This window comes from Tachypleus tridentatus, chromosome 9 (genome assembly GCF_004210375.1).
Source record: "Tachypleus tridentatus isolate NWPU-2018 chromosome 9, ASM421037v1, whole genome shotgun sequence".
In the NCBI taxonomy this organism is placed as follows: domain Eukaryota; kingdom Metazoa; phylum Arthropoda; class Merostomata; order Xiphosura; family Limulidae; genus Tachypleus; species Tachypleus tridentatus.
Window position 1 is genome coordinate 3,290,318 of NC_134833.1, and position 18,641 is coordinate 3,308,958.

General features: G+C 32.5%; 1 long non-coding RNA gene across 1 annotated transcript; it reads right to left on the reverse strand.

Moving 5' to 3' along the window:
• Positions 1-2,506: 2,506 nt before the first annotated feature.
• On the reverse strand, positions 2,507-17,154 carry LOC143226965 (uncharacterized). Its single transcript, XR_013014818.1, has 4 exons — positions 17,067-17,154; positions 3,741-3,888; positions 2,889-3,005; positions 2,507-2,592 (listed from the first exon to the last, which is right to left on the reverse strand). It is a non-coding gene; the product is annotated as an uncharacterized LOC143226965 (long non-coding RNA).
• Between the last annotated feature and the right edge of the window lie 1,487 nt (positions 17,155-18,641).

Consider the following 18,641-nt stretch of genomic DNA (forward strand, 5'->3'; position numbering starts at 1 on the left):
GAGGTGCTCCGATAATAGTGGATATTGCAGAGATGTAATGGGATTGACTTATTCTACTCTACTCTCATTCACAAGTTACTATACCCACCCACTAAAGTATACTTATAATGAAAAATAGTTGCAATTGTGTATAGAGAAAAACAGTAGTTGAGGTTCATCAAATGATTATTAAGCGTGCTTGAATATTTATATGGTGGAATAGATAACGAATTACGGTTATTTCAGGGTCACATAAAACTTATGTTACCAAATTTGTCTGCTTGAATCAAATACAAGAATTAAGGTCCAAAACAAATTATAAGAGTGAAAACGACTCTACAAGATGTTGACTGCAAAGATGATATGACAGGTAGTGTTTAACTAGTTTTAGCCAAGCAGCAAAGGTGCAAGCGTACTTGAAGAAATACATAGATTATGTAAGTAACTATGAAACCTAATTATATCATTGGATTACATACTTTTCATTGAATGTCAAGTTAACAGTTTTCTGCTTGATAACAGATTATAATCATCAATAGTACACATTCTTATCAAAACATAAGTTCACTATGGTGAGATAAAACAACTAAGAACAACAATATACAATATACATGAACTGTTACATATTTGATAAGAAACTATTTTAAAATATTTTTTATAATTTTAAATTTTTTTGATTAGTCTATTTGATTTCGATTCTTTTAAATTTTCTTGTGAAACAACACGTAGGCTATATACACCAACCATCTTTTCAGCAATAGTATCTAGTCTAAGGGAAGACACCTAGTCAAGTCAACACACTGTCAACTATTGGATTACTCTTAGATCAACGACATAATGAAATTGACCGTCATACTTTAATTTTCCCTTACGACTAAATAGGTTGAATGTGTTTGGTGTGACAGGAGCTCAAAACAGCTTTCGGGTATTGTGAGCAGTCGCGTCCTGGCAAACCACTTAGCTAAAGTCAGGATTGCTTGAGAATACATACCTTTTGGGTATGAAATCTCGGAAGGAACTTGAGAATACATACCTTTTGGGTATGAAAATCCCAGGAAGGAACTGGTTCTTCTTGTTCATTCCAGATTGTATCATTGATTGGCCAAGATTCACCTAAGTTAAGATAAAAATACTGATTTCTACAAAATTAAATAACGTCTAAACTAGTTTTGCTTTGATATCTAGTAAGGAATCTGCTAGATTAAATAATTAAATTCAAAACACAATAACAGCAGCTTCTACACGCAGGTAAACTATGACTTTAATAACTACATCATATCGTCCTTTTTTTTTTTTTAAGTTCGTGCAAAAATAAACAAGGGCTGCTTCTTTGCTAGCCAGTCCCCTAATTTAGCAGTGTAAGACTAGAGGGAAGACAGCTAGTCATCACCACCCACCACCAACTTTTGGGCTACTTTATCAATGAATAATGGGATTGAACCTCGTGATTATAGCATCCCCACAGCTGAAAGGGCGAGCATGTTTGTTTGCGACAGCAAATAAAAAAGTATAGAAAACAATTATCTTTTCTAGTTACAAACTGTGTATTTGTTTGCTGCTTGCTGTAAGTTTCTAAGCCTCATCAACTTTAAACGTGACAGGATGCAAAATAAAATCTTTTTGGGTTTTATATATACATTTTGAAATAACAAAAATCATAAATTATTATACCAATACCATATAGTTCCACTACAATTTATCAAGCTTAGAAATTAAGCTATATTTGGGTCTTAAAAAAATATGAATTTTCAAGCTCACCAATGTCTTATCTTACTACTTGAAAACTAACATAAAAAGAAAGTTTGCCAAGCAAATACTTTCCAAAGGCTGAGAAAACCATTTATGGGACATTCTCAGCTTTTGATTGGTTATGCATGTTCATGGATGAAACAGGTGTAGATATGCAAGCATTTAAAAAAAAAAAAAGTGAATTGATTCAATAAATATATGAACATCTCAGAAAATAGAAAAAATATATTTGAGTTTGTAATTATTGATAGTTTGAAAATCTAATTCATTAGTAGCTATAGACTTTGCATCTGAACATCACAAAAATCTAATTTGAACCAATGCTGCATTTAACTTTTCATGTAAACATGCAGAAATTGATATTTAGGGTTTTTTTTTAATATTTATTTTTAAATTAAGAACCTAACTAATGTATAATACTAAATTTAAATTAAATGAACAATTTGATGCCAAACTTATTTACATACAGTCCCAAAATAGTTTAATAACATTTTGTGTACAAGTCTGTAAACACGATGGCATGGCCTGTGACCATAAGAAGATATGTCAGTAGGGTTAAAAGTTATAGTATGGAAACTATGATAGTAACTTTATGATCAGGTTACTAATACTAACCAACCATGTGGAGAAAATTAACAAACATTTTGATGGATGCAATTTTGAATTATCTTGATGACATCATAACACCTCATTTGAAACCAATAACAATCATTTTTGTATATCTCTGTGTTTCAGAGTTATTTGTCTCTCACCCAACATATATACATATATAAAATTCTCACCTTCATGTGCTGTTCCACATCATACACAGTAAAAATGTGTACTTCTGAGGTAAGCTGTCAATATTTCCAGTTTTTCTGATGGCTATAGTAAAGAAGACCATTATCAATTTCTTTATATGCTAATTTAAGAAAATAACACTTTTAACCAGAATCAATTTCTTTATATGCTAATTTATGAAAATAACACTTTTAACCAGAAAATAAAGGTTTATACATTTCTATGCTAATATATTTTCCAGCAAGTTTTTCTGATAATACTCATTTTAAGATAATAATTTTATCTGTGGAATTATTTGAAACACAAATGAACAACCTCTTACTGATTAATAGTTTTTCACCTTACTGGAACCAAACACTACTCTAATACAGTATACTCACATCTAATTCCTCTTCTTCTTCCTTTTCAGCATTATCATCATCATCAGATTCATTCAAGTTGGCATCAATCATTTCACTGTGTGGCCAGAACCACGGTTCATGTGGTACCTCAATATCCTGAAATTCAGTGATGATTATAACTGTTTCTAAAAATTTCTAAGCAGAAAAGAATAAGCTATATACTCTAAGTTCTTTCTTTTTAGTATGAGTTGTTTGATGTTACATTACCCACAATGTTTCTAGAATATTTTCTTAATTCACTTCAGACCTGACATGGAACAGTAAAATGTTTTTGAAATATTGTAAGAGATGAAATAATTGACAGGTTGGTGCCAAAATTTTATGAAAGAAAATTGTGCATCTGTACGTACATATACTATAATTTTGTGAATTTTTTTTTATCTAAAAGAACTAACTAACTAAATTAATTTAGCACGTAATACTTATACCTGTTAAAATGAAAGTGTTTCAACTTTCAGCAGAATGTTCTAACAGTTGTAGTACTAATACTAATCACTCATTTTAAAGTTACCAACAATCCTATTAGGATCAATAATGTCAATAATTTGAAATATACAATGACAATAATGTGTTTCTAATCTTTGAAAGATATTTTTTACAGTAAATATTAGAACAAAACACAGTTCAAGGAATAAGAAATGATACAGTCAATATATTTATGTATCTATCTCAAGCTATTGGTGTCAAAACTATAAATAAACCACAAAGTATCCAAAAAGAAACTTTGAAAATTTTATTGAATGAGGGTTGAAGAAAATTAGTATCTAATATATAGAAAAAAGAAGGAGAATTGTGATCCATATCAAGAACTAATTTTATCAACACACTTACTTATCCAGTTGTTCACATGCTTTCTGGCTATTTCTCAAGTCAGCAAGAAGTCTTTTCTGAGCTATTTTGTTCCTTGAATACTGTTGGAAGTTGGTTTTTGCATTTTCTGCATCTTCTGCTTTTCTTTTAACCAAGGCTAGGTAGAAAGCTTTTTTTTAGCTTGAATTTTATCTTCTGCTTCTTTGCCAAGTCCAGTTCTATTTGCTTTAACTACCAGAGGTATTGGCTGTTGTATTCCCAGTCTATTAACAATAAAAGAAAAACAGTGTCTTCTATACATTTCAAAAGGCAGTTACATTTAACCTAAGCTTAGGCCACACGAGAAAAGTGCTACAGAAACCTTTTAAAAATTGATAACTTTAAACATTAATAGATATACTTGTTTTGTTCCATGTTTTACTATTTTTATTGTCTTTTGGTGTTTTAAGAATTAACTTGTTTATTCAAACTTGGATCCATTAGTTTAAATTCATCTTATAGATATTAGCAGGTTATAATATAAATCGGGCTGTATTACAGCAAATACATAAATACATTTTATTATTAAAATTAAGTACATTGTTGGTTCTAATAAATTATGTTCTATTACTATGTTCTATATAGCTAAAGATAAGCTTTACTACTTCAGTGTGCAGACAAACTATTCAGAAAAAAATTAACTGGTTCTTAAACATTAGGCTTAAAACAGTAACAGTAAATAATAGGCTACTGGTATTTGGTATCAACTATTTATGTTCTGGTTATAAGTTTTGATACAATGTTTATGACTAGTATAAGAGTCAAGCATTCACAATTTGTAGGATTTATTTGGGAACCGAGGACTTTCATGTACTTTTAAGGAAGCTAATAATGAAGATGTGCAATTTTTATGTAGAGTTTATACATTGGAGCCTATCATAATTTAACAAGAGGCAACAGATAGAGATATGTAGACTGTGGGAAATGGCAGCAGAATTTCAGGAGGAGCTTAAGCTTTTATGTGCAAGGAATAAATCAGCTAGTAGTGACTTTCAGGAAGGCACAATGAAAAGTATTAGAGTAAAAAGTAATAAAGTTAGTTACAAAGTGCCTATTCTGTTGAACCTGAAGACTAGGAACTATTAGATGGAAGAAAAACCAAAGGATCAGCAAAGGATGTGGATGATGAGGAGGATATAGTTATAGGTGATTCCTTGAAAAGGCATGTGTGTGCAATAACCAGCATGTTAATAAGGGAGAAAAGAATCACATCATGTATTCTAAAGATGGCTGGTATGGGTATTAAAACTTTTATTAAAATAGAGAACAATGTTAAAGTTTTCTTAACCTGAAGATGACCTAAGAAGGTCTATTTTAATAAGTTTTAATACCTATACCAGCCGCCTTTAGAATATACTCTACTTCAAGTGGGTTTCGTCATCACAGAAAATCAGATTATCCTACCCAGTGATATAGAAGGAGAATATAACTGACAGAGCAGAAAATTTAATAAAGGGAGCTTGCAGAGATGCATTTAGTTAAGAATCATTTAATGAAAAGTGTCATAAGTTAGTTTTATCAAAGATGCTGCCAAAATTAACTGTAGTGATGAAGCTATAAATAAGTCACTAAGGATAAATGCTTGGTTCAAGTATGAACAGCTTTTCTGGTTGATTTATAGGATACATTGAGTGAAAAAGAGAGATTTATTGTAATGGATGGGTTACATTTAAATAGAGTAGGGGTACGCTTGTTTGTTATAACTCTTAACTCAGCTGTGTGAGAAAACTTATGGTAGATGGGAATAACCAAGTGTTACAAGAGGTTTGGTTTGTTCTGAATTTTGTGCAAAGCTACAAGAAGGCTTTGTGTAATAGCCATGAGTCTCTGAAGTCATTCAAGAAGTGTGCAAATAGGATTTCAGGTTGTATCTACAGAAATACTGAACACAAGTCTATAGAGGTTATAATTTCATTGTACAAGCCATTGGTTAGGCCAAACTTTAAATATTATGTTCAGTCTTGGGTTCCTTACCTTAGGAAAACACTGATTTTGTTGGAAATGATTGAGAGAAGGATTAGTAGAATGGTGCTTAAGATGAAGAGGTTGTCATATGAGGACAGTTTGAAATCTTTAATTGTTCTCTCTTAAAGAAAGAAGAGTTACGGGAGATCTGTCTGAGGTGCTCAAGATTGTAAAGGGAATTTATAGTATTGATGCATTGTTTTATCATACCTAACAGTGAGAGTAGCAGGACTAGGGAACACAGGTATAAATTTTGGCAAAATAGGAGTGATCTTTAGCTAATTAAGACAGTTTTATTTTTCTAAAGATGGTCAGGTTTTGGAATGGGTTGTCTTCAGATATTGTGGGTGCACCAAGTTTAAATGAGTTTAAGAAAATGCTTCACAAGTATATAAATAAGGGCTGGATTTAAGATATTTAAAAATATATATATTTTAGCTTAGAGGATGGAACAGCTGAGATGGACCAATAGGTCCCATGTGGTTCCAAAACATTTTGTTACATTAAATCTATCATGACCAGATAGGTGCATTCTACTTAAAGGGAAAAATTTAATTGTAAAAAATGAACTTGTAGTCATTCTTGGACATATTAAAAACAACACTTAAAAGTTGAAATTTATTCAATAAAATGTTTTACTTATTGAAATCTTATTAATCAAAATCATAAAAGAATTCAAAATTTGATTATGAGTTCATTTCATCTTGCTTTGAATGAAATCATTAGTGTCTGTGAATTTCCTGAAATTTTTCTGGCCATAATACCCTCATAGATTTATAATCCTCATGGAGGAGAGTTAAGCTAGTTCCAAACAAATAATGCTAATTTGATCTAGTAACTTGAATACAATTGTAGTTATTTCAATTCTTAGCCAACAATTGTTTCTGAATATTTGTTATGGTGTAGTATAATTGCTTTGAGAAGTCAGCAGTTAGTGATTTAATCATATTATAAACACTGTTCTGTTCAAACATATATGCAAATATAGAATTCAATGGGGTTTCAAGTAGAGACTGTAACAAAATGATAAAACTTAGCTTGTTGATATATTACTTTATAACTTTAAATTACTCTTGAACTGTAATACTGCAATATGATAAGAAATGTTTTCACAGAACATGGTGAGGTAGGTTTAGCTAAACCATGTTGTACTCGACTATACCAATTTACCTCTTATCAACAAGCCAGCTGATTATGGTCTTGTTTGATTAAGTTTTATCAACCATGTTACAATTTGAATAGGCAAAGGCCATCATAAAAAAAGAAACATAAAAATATTACATATTCAGTGAAACCTTCTGAATAGAAATTCTTTAAAAAGTTGGCTAGCTTATAATTTTGGTATAACAAAAGAAATGAAAATGAATGTGACATTTTTTTTCAATTAAAACATATATAAAATTTAAAGTTATAAACATTTAAAAACTTTATAGAAAAGGTTTACAAGAATGTAAGAAAATACAAAAACCAGGAATTAAAATTACAATACAGGTAAGCATTTCTGAAAAAAACATTACAATGAAATATTTTCAAAATTTCTTTCCCAAACTCATTCCTGGTTTGTATCCCATCTTTTGCAACATAGCAAGCCCTTTATTATTTTCAGGAAGAGCATTACTAATTCCTTGTAAACAATTTTCTTCCTCTAGCTGTCTTATAGGCTTTTGAAAATTACGTTTTTTACTTTCAATTTGTTGTTTCTCTATTTAATGTTTTCTCTTCAACAAGTGGTTAAAAACTAATCCTGGTCGATTGTCACTGATAAAAATATGTCAAAATTATATGAAAATATATTTTATAGAAACTGAATACTCCAGAAGAAAGCCAAAACAGATTTATTATAGGGAAATCTTACCTTACTAATCTGTTAATTTATTTGTTATCTAGATGACAGAAAGTCTGTGGACTTAATGGACTTCAGATTTTTAAGAAATATTTGAGAAATATTTAATATAAATATTTTTATATTTAAGAAATATAAAAAGGGTTGGTGAAAGAGACGTTAACTGTAGTGTACAGTAATTTGGATGGGAAGAAACAAAAGGTTATTAACCCATTGTCTCACCTTCTCCTTATACCTATTTAAAATGTTGTTCCTAATCAATTTGGGTTTATACATACTTAACTTTACTGTTTTATAATCACATATATAAATTTTGCATTATGCATTACAAGTTGTTCACTACATGCAAAAGTAATATTAATGAATTCATATTTTAAGGAATAAAGTAAGGGTACAGGATCACCGAGTCCAATCAAACTTGAACAATTATAATCAAAAGCATGACCATCCACAGTTTGTGGGGGGGGTCAGAGCATACTGATTCCCTCAATGCAAATGCTCCCCAAAACAACTCACATGAACCAAAAAATCCAGGAAAGTAGGAAACAAAACTAATAATCTAGAGACTAGTCTATTAGAAGAGCAAAGGCAGAAGACAGGAAACTGGGAATAAGGACAGAAACTTAAGGCATTAACATGCCTTAATAACCAAATCCATCAAAAGAGAAGAGGCCTGACACAATATGCAACTGAGAGGTACACTCAGGAGGGAGAAAAATTCTGTTCAAATCCAAAACTTCCCAATCACTGAAAACTATGATGGGACAATCATCAGTTTATTATAATTGCTGTGTGAAATTGATCAATTTCCAACAAAACAGAGCCGTCGTTTCATGGGTCAATAATTTTGGTTCAGACCCATTGGATGTGGTCAATAATAGTACTTGCAGCAGTTGTCATCATTACAATCTGAACTGCAGGAGCATAACTTATGAACTCGAAAAAGGATATAAAATAATTTGTAGCTTTCTACAAAGAAGAATAAAAATGGTAACGAACAATGTAACTAAAGCAGAAAAACCAAGAAAGTAAAACTTATAAATTTATTAAACTTCAAGGAAAAACACATTTATTCAATAACACTGCCAAGTAAGTAGTTAACAGCTGCAAAATTATTTGCATGTTAGTATGCAGATATGCAAGTTTCAAAATCAGCACCAACAGAGAGCAGTACGAGTTAGAAAAAAACACTTTGTGAGAGGAGATAAAATAGTGTACTCAAATAACATTTTTGTAATACAAAGCAATAAGGACTAGGACTAGTTCTTGTTAGGTGTTGAAGTACACGATATTACAGAGCATACTGATTGATTTAAATATAAATAGTCAGTGATCAAGAGGTTGGATTTATATTGGCTATTATCAGGGCTCCAGAGGTAGAAATATTATAATATAGACAATTTTTATAGATCACATGTTCAAACAGAAAAAAATCGATAAGAAATCCTGTGTTTTCACACTTCCAAGTGAAACTTTTTTCAGATAGTTCTGTGGTAAACTTATTATCATGACAGTAACAAGCTACTGAATGAAATTCTATGAAGCCATTTATTCATTAACAGACATTTGTGAAGGAGAAAAATAAATTTCTTAAAAGATTAGTAAAAAATTGTATTATATAAATAGAATATATCATTGAATGAAGTTGGATATACCCATTAACTTATGAAGTATTAATTGTTTCTATTACACATTTCAACAATTTACCTTGTCTTCCCATACAAATTAATGTCATCATTTATTCATCATTTAAACTGTTTTACTTGTAAAGAGACACTACATAAAGTCTTGAATTTATGTTGTCACCTTTGTATTAAGCACTGCTTACAAACATACACACATCAATGATACACATAAATATTTCTTATTGCCTTCTATCTACTGTAGGTCAAGTTCATTTACCGAAGTTCTATTACTGAACTGGAAGTTTCTGACTATCAAAATTAAGGAGACAGTGGATTTCATAATTAAAATATACTTAAGGATTAGTAGTAACATCCAGTTTATGAACCAGGATTGTGTTACACTGATTTATTAATTTCACAATAGACAAGATGGTATTATAATTTTAAGTTTCCAAAGCAAAATTAAGTAATCTGGCACAGTAAGCATACATACATTAGTTGTGCTCAATCTGGAATGTTCAGTGTGTGTGCATTATAAATGCATTGACATTAACATGGTAAGTAGCAGTTTAGAGGCTCATCAGTACATTAATTTTGTATGTATTTTTTTACACACCTATAACATAAATAATACTACAAAAGTGAAATGAATGTAGTTATGTTTATTACCTGAAACATGCATATTAGAAAACTTGTTTGATAAAACATAAGCTTACTTGTTAAAATTTGATATATCAAACTGAGAAGCAAATCAGCACCCAAATCAGCAAGAATTTCTTTGGGTATGGTAAAGGTAATTAAAACATTTGAATGAGGATTCAAATTAAGCCCTCAAATTAAAGATACTTGTAGCAACATTTAAGTTGAAGACTTATAAGTATGAGAATGTTTAGCTTATAAATATTATCTAACTGTTTTAGAGCGTCTAATAAATGAAACTTTCATAAAACAATTCAGTGACAAAAATAATACTAGAAATCAAAGCCAGCACAAAATAACTACAGCTTGTTATGTTTTTTGTAACGACATCACTTAAAGAGTAAATACCGATTTGTTAATGTTACCTGAATGAAGCAAATAGATAAGGTATGATTAGTTTTTCAAAAAGAAAGAAGATTTTTATTAAGTGTCACAAAAAAATCTATGAAACTCAGACTGCTACTACTGTATAGACGTCTTCTCCATATCTTAAATTTGTGTCCAATACGTTAAGAAATTTTAATTATTATATATAATCTTACTGCCTGCAAATATTTAAAAATTGTTATATGGATAGAACTTGGGAAGTTCAAATCTTAATTTTAGAAACGTGAATATTTTCACTACATAAGGTTAGCGTCATATCCTAGGTTTTACAGTTACGCTTACTACTGAGCTATACTTAAATTCGATCAGATCTTAAAATTTTATAAACATTAATCTACAACTTAAAAATGTATGACTAAGTATATAATTTCTTCATACAAAGAAACAAAGAGCAAAAATGATCATGTAAATTTCAAGTTTCGAACATACTTTTCTAGAGGAACAGTGATAAAAGTATCTGACGTGTAATCTACTTCATCCTCCTCCGCCATGTTAAAATAAAGGCACGAAGATTACGTAATTAAAGCTTACTTCGCTTTATTCACCACTTCTGAAACTTAATCGTAATCTAAATGTAAACGAATATTACTTATTATGTCAACTATCCTATATATATGCTCGCAGGCATAAAGAGGGTGGCCTGGCATGGCCTAGCGCGTTAAGGCGTGCGATTCGTAATCCGAGGGTCGCGGGTTCGCGCCCGAGTCGCGCTAAACATGCTCACCCTCCCAGCCGTGGGGGCGTTATAATGTTACGGTCAGTCCCACTATTCGTTGGTAAAAGAGTAGCCCAAGAGTTGGCGGTGGGTGGTGATGACTAGCTGCCTTCCCTCTAGTCTTACACTGCTAAATTAGGGACGGCTAGCACAGATAGCCCTCGAGTAGCTTTGTGCGAAATTCCAAAACAAACAAAAAACAAACCAGAGCTGATAGAATAACAGGTAATTCACATCACCAAAAAAAAGGTAATTAGTTGAAGTTCTCACAAAGCTGTGCGAGAGTTATCTATGCTAAACGTTCCCAATTTTGAAATGAACAAAAGAGAAGGTCGAAACGTTGTTCGCTCCTCTACGTAAAAAAAAAAAAAAAAATCTCAACCCAAACGAGCCGTCTTTACATATATATTTTACGTTTAATTTTAGTTTGTTACTAAGCGCAAGGGGCTATTTGTGATGCAACCATTGTGGGTACAGAAACCTGGTTTGAAACGTTACAAGCCTTTAGAATTGCCGCTAAGCCTCCAGGAGTAGGGCAGTTTATAAATGATTATAAATTATTACAAAAACTAAATTTATAAGAAATTTGGTATATTAATGTCTTCGTACGCAAAATGATCGAAGAAAGAGTATCTACATGTAAATATTAAAAGAAATCCATTCCAAAACACATGGCATTACTGTCGTGCGTTGACGAACAATGATGTGAAATCTCAAATGTCATTCATTCTGCAAATGGACTGTAACTATACTGAAGAACTTAATCTTTCAACGCTTATTACAAACATTGTTGAGCGGTAAATATTAAATAGTTGCATGAAACAATGGAAGTTATTAGGCCTGGTATTCAATAAATTTCAAATTCCTCTTTATAGAAGTATATAATTAAAACGTGTTACTGTACTTTGCAACTACTAATGATCTCTGCTCTGATATTAAAAAAGGGAATCGTCTGTAGCCGCTATTGTATTAGATCTTAAAACGGTCAAGAAATGAAGCTACAAGCTCAAAATTTGTCCTTAAAAATCATGCGTGGAGCAGGGCATAAAACAAAATTTATTTTATTAGTCATCTCGACCTCTACCAGCCTCGCTTCAAATTGAAATTCTTTCAGGCAGGATTAAAGTAAATTAATCTACAAGACCTTTGATGTGATCAAACATATCAGTCGAAAGGGTTTGACCTCCCATGTTCACAAGTGAATTAGTTCTCAAATTAGTGAAGGAAAAACAGAACTATGAGCTAAAAGTTTCTATTTGAAAAACTTAAAACATTTCTATGAGCAGTTAAAAATAATGGTAGCTGTTGTATGATACTCATTAAAATAATCTATTCCAATTGGTTTTCGAGGTCGATAGAGAAAGAGAGAAACAGCTTTGGTCTTTTCATGTTTTTTTTAATCTATGGTCACTAATACCAGTACGAATACTAGCTGATACAAATATCTTTGATATTAGGCTAACTGATGAGCGAGTCATTAGTGAAAGGATGGTTTTCTCTTTGTAAATATTTAGTCTTGCCATGTTTCAAGATGTACCTACTAGATTCAGCACAACAATAATGATTGTTGCTACATCCTGTATACCTTCGGTCATTGAGACTGGACTTTTACTTCTGTATCATTTCAATTGGCCCGGCATGGCCAAGCGCGTTAGGCGTGCGAATCGTAATCCGCGGGGTTCGCGCCCGCGTCGCGCTAAATATGCTCGCCCTCCCAGCCGTGGGGGCGTATAATCTGACGGTCAATCCCACTATTCGTTGGTAAAAGAGTAGCCCAAGAGTTGGCGGTGGGTGGTGATGACTAGCTGCCTTCCCTCTAGTCTTACACTGCTAAATTAGGGACGGCTAGCATAGATAGCCCTCGAGTAGCTTTGTGCGAAATTCCAAAACAAACAAACAAACAATCATTTCAATCACACCAACTGTACTACTAACAGTGTGTCTAACAATCTACTACACCTGCACAACCCTAGACAATAACTGAATGTGAAATGTTGACATCTTAATATGTAAACTATGTGAAAGCTAGTATTTTCTTTATGGATAAACTACGGATAAAATTGATTTTCTGCCAAATTTTTGGTTTTTAACATTTATGAGACAACATGAATCCAATATGTAAAAAGTGGCTATAATTTATTATAATATCTTTTTCTTTTATCTCTACACTGTGTACAAATAAGAAACTAACGTATTTTAAATTTAAAACACACCGTTTCGTTTTCTACAGGGTTTTTAAACTTCATACTATAAACTTCATAAAGGCAAAACAAATGCATAAGAAGCAGATTTAGTTTACTTAATATTTGCACAACCAAGCCGAAGTCACTGATGAATGTTCTTGAATTTTTTTTAGGTAATTGATGAGAATTGGACTCCAGGTGTCTTGAATATCTTATTTTGATCCTGTTTCTTTTTTTTGAAAACATGGTAACACACACTGTTAACACATATTTTTCTTGGTCGACTTTAATACGAGTAGTTTCCTAAGCTCTGTAGCAAGACAGCTTAGATTTACATCCGCCGCTCAGTGAAATAAGCTTAAGATAATCTGAGTTGGTAAGCTTACGTGTTCTTTTGTACCATTTAAGTTGCATCCTTTGATTATTATTTTAATGTCCAGTTTTATTATAATTTCGTTTTGCACAAAATTCCTCCTGAGGTAGTTCTTTGTGTAAAAACTTGTACATGATATCTTAGTTCATCATAAACTGTCCACCAAGTAGAGTTGTGTTGTGTACCATAGAATATTTTATGTACTTTTCGCAAAGCAAATAATAACTCTTAATAAATAGGTGATTTTTTAATGTTATCATAGAAAATTCCCAAATGTGTGTAGTGCTATTTGATATTACACTATAGTAAATCAGCCAGAACATTACATCTAAAAGCTACATGCTCCAATTTTAAAATCTAAGTTTCAAGGTCGACGTCGAGCAGAGCGGACGTGTTGTCGGGAGCTGCGATAGACGTGTTACAGAGACCAAGAATATTTTGTTTTTGTGCAATAATTTGAGTTTTACTAAAAAAGATTAACCCTTAGTCCTTGTCAGGACTAGTAAAACAATGAATAACAAAAGGAGGAAGATAAAACAACTGAGGGCTTACTACCCGGGCATCCAGTTTAAAGATATTAAACGTCTTCCCAACGGAAGAATAATGTTAAAATGCACGGAACCACAAGAATTCGCACACATTTTGGCTCACTGGCCCAAGGATGCCTTTGGGGTTAAAGCCACTATCAACACACCAAAACACAACACTCCACAGTCAACTGTCGTTATCAGAGGTGACGATTTCGACATCGAAGATAACGAGATCACTGAAGAACTGAAAATACAAGGTTATGACATTTCAAAATCAGAACGAATTATCTCTTTTAAAACAAAACAAAAAACGCCACTAGTCAAAGTAACCGTAAACAATAAAGACGACCAGGACAAACTACTAAAAGACGGTTGCTTTCTATTCTTCAAAAAACACACGACCGAAGCGGAGAAAACACACCAAAAGGCAATTTTACAATGTTATAAATGTCAAAGGTTCGGACACACAAAAAAACCAACTGCAAGGCCAAAGACAGATGCGTGAGATGCGGTGGACCTCACGAGGTTGCTCAGTATCCCAATGAGCGTAACCAAGTGAAATGCGCAAATTGTCAAGGCCCTCACGCAGCTAGTTATAAAGGTTGTCCTAAATACACACAGATACGCAACAGAATCATTTTCAAAACCACGAACAGTAAAAAACAACCTCTCAACACTCACATCACTAAACAACCACTACTCAAAACTCCAACAGACTCACAGATTACAAACACAACCACTCAGCCACAATCAACACGTACATACGCAGACGTCACACGCACGAAAACAACACACACATTTAACCCCACGGAATTCACTACAAATTTATTAGCACTGCTAATCGAATTAAGTGAATTCCCTACCTTCGAATCAAGACACGAGTCACTCAAGGCTCTTTGCAGCCTTGCAAGACACTACTTTCACCTTCCCCATCTCAAACCACACCATCTTTCACTTAGAATTCATGCAAGGGAAGTAGAACATCACAATGATACAACACATTAAAATTTTACATATCAACTGCCAAGGAAACCTTAAAGATAAAAGAATAGAAATCTACAACATAAACAAACATATAAATGCCAACATTATCATCGTCTCAGAAACACTTTGCACAGAGAAACAAAACACTACAATCCCCGGATTCATCACACACAGCATACCTTACTCTGAAAAAACAATAGAGGCATAATAGCTTACTTTAATACAGAAATTTCACATCTAATCTCAATGGAAGATTCTTTTAGATCAAGCATAAAGGAAACCATATTTTGTAATATACACTTTGACAACCGGCTAACAATTCCAATTCTAGCCATATATTGTTCATCCACTAAAGATATCGACATTAACTTCCTACAGAAATGTGTTAACCGTAAACCTAAACCAATCATCATTGGGGGATTTTAATTCTTCACACACAGAACTGAGAGGAAATAGAAACACGCGCAGAGGGTTGTGCATAAAATATTTTCTTTCTATTAACAAAATGCACCTAACAAACGACCACACACCTACACACTTTTCAGCCGCCAACGGCTCATTTGACGTTCTTGATTTCATCATAGCACCCAAGGACATAGTAAATAGAATCTCCAGCTTCAGAGTACATGACGAAATCACGAGTGACCACTTCCCTATTTACTGTATGATTCACCCGCGCCACCCTGCCGTGCGTGACTCCATCAGCATACACTTACACCAAAACATATTGGCTCACTTTCAATGCTTCACTAGACTCATATCTACCCCACCAAATTGAACATGCTAACAACAAAACAGAACTAGACAACTGTGTAAATCAAGTTACAGAAGCCATACATAAAGCCATAAAAAACACAATCTCTAAAACAAGGATAAAGCACTCACATAATCATCGGAAATTCATCCACTGATAATCAAACGCAGGCAATTAAGACGAACACACTTTATAACACGTGATCCATCTATCAAAACACAGATTAACAGAACAAATGCAAAAATTAAACAAGAAATTAAAATAGCAAAAGAAACTAATTGGTAAAACTTTGGTAAAAACTTGGAAAAAGTAAAAAACAATCCAAAAAAATTTTGGAAAAAATTCAAGAATATTTCTTCCGATAAAAACACAAATCACATGCTACAATGCATCACACACAACAATATAATCGCAAGGACAGACGTAGAGAAAGCCAACTACTACGAATCCTTCTTCAGCAACCTAAATTCAATCGACTTTGACACACAGCACCAACATCATGTCAACAACTTCATAAATACAAACCAAGCTTCATTCTCACCACAATTCCCTGGCGAGACACTGGAAACATACTCATGTTCAATCAACAGGAAAATTACCATCACCGAACTAAAAATCAACATTAAAAACTTGAAAAGCACTTCCCCCGGACATGACCAAACACCAAACATTATTCTGAAAAAAGCTTTACTCTCCTATTACAACACCTCACAAACATCATGAACATTTCACTAACAACTGGATATTACCCCAACACTTGGAAAAAAAGCCATCATAACCATGATTCCAAAGAAACAAACTAACGGGACAAATCCAGATAATTTCCGTCCCATCAGTCTGTTAAGCTGCCTTGGCAAACTGATGGAGAGGGTTATCTCCAACCGTCTTCTTCACTTTTGTGAAATAAATAATATTCTTCCAGAATCCCAAAATGCTTCCAGAAAAAACATACAAACAACAGATCACCTCACCGAATCAGTCTACAATGGTTACTTTTAACAACCAAGTAACCATTGGTGTATTCCTAGCCGTTGAAAAAGCATTTGACAGCGTATGGCACAATGCCATCAAATACAAACTACCTCATCTAAAAATAAACCCAACTATAGTTAAATGGATATCAAACTTCCTGACAGATAGAACAGCACAAGTCAATAAAACTATATCTAAATCATTCAATATAACTGCAGGAGTGCCCCAAGGATCAGTCCTTTCTCCACTACTATATATTATTATCGTCAGCGACATACCTTTCCCTAATTTAACATACACGCATAATTCACAATACGCAAACGACATCGCATTCTGGAGCACCTCCAGAAACCCAGTAATGGCCATGTCTCGCGTGCACGAATAACTTAACAACGACTCGACCTGGAGTAACAAACGGAGAGTAGTTTTAAATCCAACCAAAACACAAGCAATCACCTTCTACAGGAAACTAAAAAAAAAACAAAGAAAAAATCTAGAAAAAGTAAAATTATCACTCGGAAATACGCCCATTAATATGAGCAAAACATCACATTCCTTGGCATCACTTTCGACACAAAACTAACATGGAAAAAACATGTTAACAATATACACTCATCAATTAGAAAACGTATTTCACACTTAATAACTCTAACCAGCAAACACTCAAAATGCTCACCAAAAAACCATTATCCAAATATACAAGGCTTACATCCGTCCACTAATAGAGTATGGAAGTCAAGTCACATATAATATGTCAAATATCACACTCCAGAAAATCGAAGTTCAACAAAACAAAATTCTAAGATCTGCATTCAGTCTACCATCATACACTCCAGTAAATTATACACATCAAATCAGCAACTTACCAACACTATGAAATAGACTAACAGAAATATCACACAAATACTATTTAAAAGCAGAACACAGAAACAAACTAACAACATCACTCTATAAATTAACTAGTGTACCAACCAAACTTATTTAACCATACAACATATTTCAAGAATCACAAATCACACAACAAAGTACTTAAAGAGCAAAATTCGCGTAAATATTATGATAAATTATCAACGTTTCCATTTTATTCAATTTTTAAAAGAGCTTATGTAGTGTTAAGCGTCAGCTTTCATACACTTTTCAAAATTACTTTAAAACTTTCATGTGCAGTTAGTTATAACGTTCAAAGTCGGTTGATGAATTAATGCATAAAAATTTAACAATTCCCAGAAGTTAAAACTCCTATATAAAACATTTATCATTATTTCTGTCATCCCTTCCAACATGTTAAAATTTAAAATTCTCACAAAAATATCGTTTGTATAAAGGGCAAAATAATAATTTTAAAGTCAAACTTAACTCGTTTAAATAAGACATATTATAGTATTAAAGCATTTCCTTATTCACTTTTTGAAATGTCAAAAATAAAAGCGTTCTGAAATATACACCCATGAAAAGAAATCTAATAATGACTTTTATGCAAAGCTATAATAGGTTATTTGTGCGAAACTGATTTTGGACTAATAAATTAGAGAGAAAACAGCTAGTTAACATTACCAACAACTAATTCTTAAGATACTATTATCTGATTAACTAATGGGATTTGGACATCACTTTTATAGTGCACTCAAAGCCTACTTACCACACATCCTGGATTCACAGAACCAAGAACGAAATGATTTGGTTATATATGTTTTTCAATGATGGATGCTAACAAAAAAAATTACTATCTGAAATTCACACTGATAAATAGATATTTTATCATTGGTAGATCTAGAAATTAATCACTGCTACAGTATTTCACCTTACCCATAAATTCAAACGTTTCAAGTTTTTCTCGTGTTTTTATTTTTTAG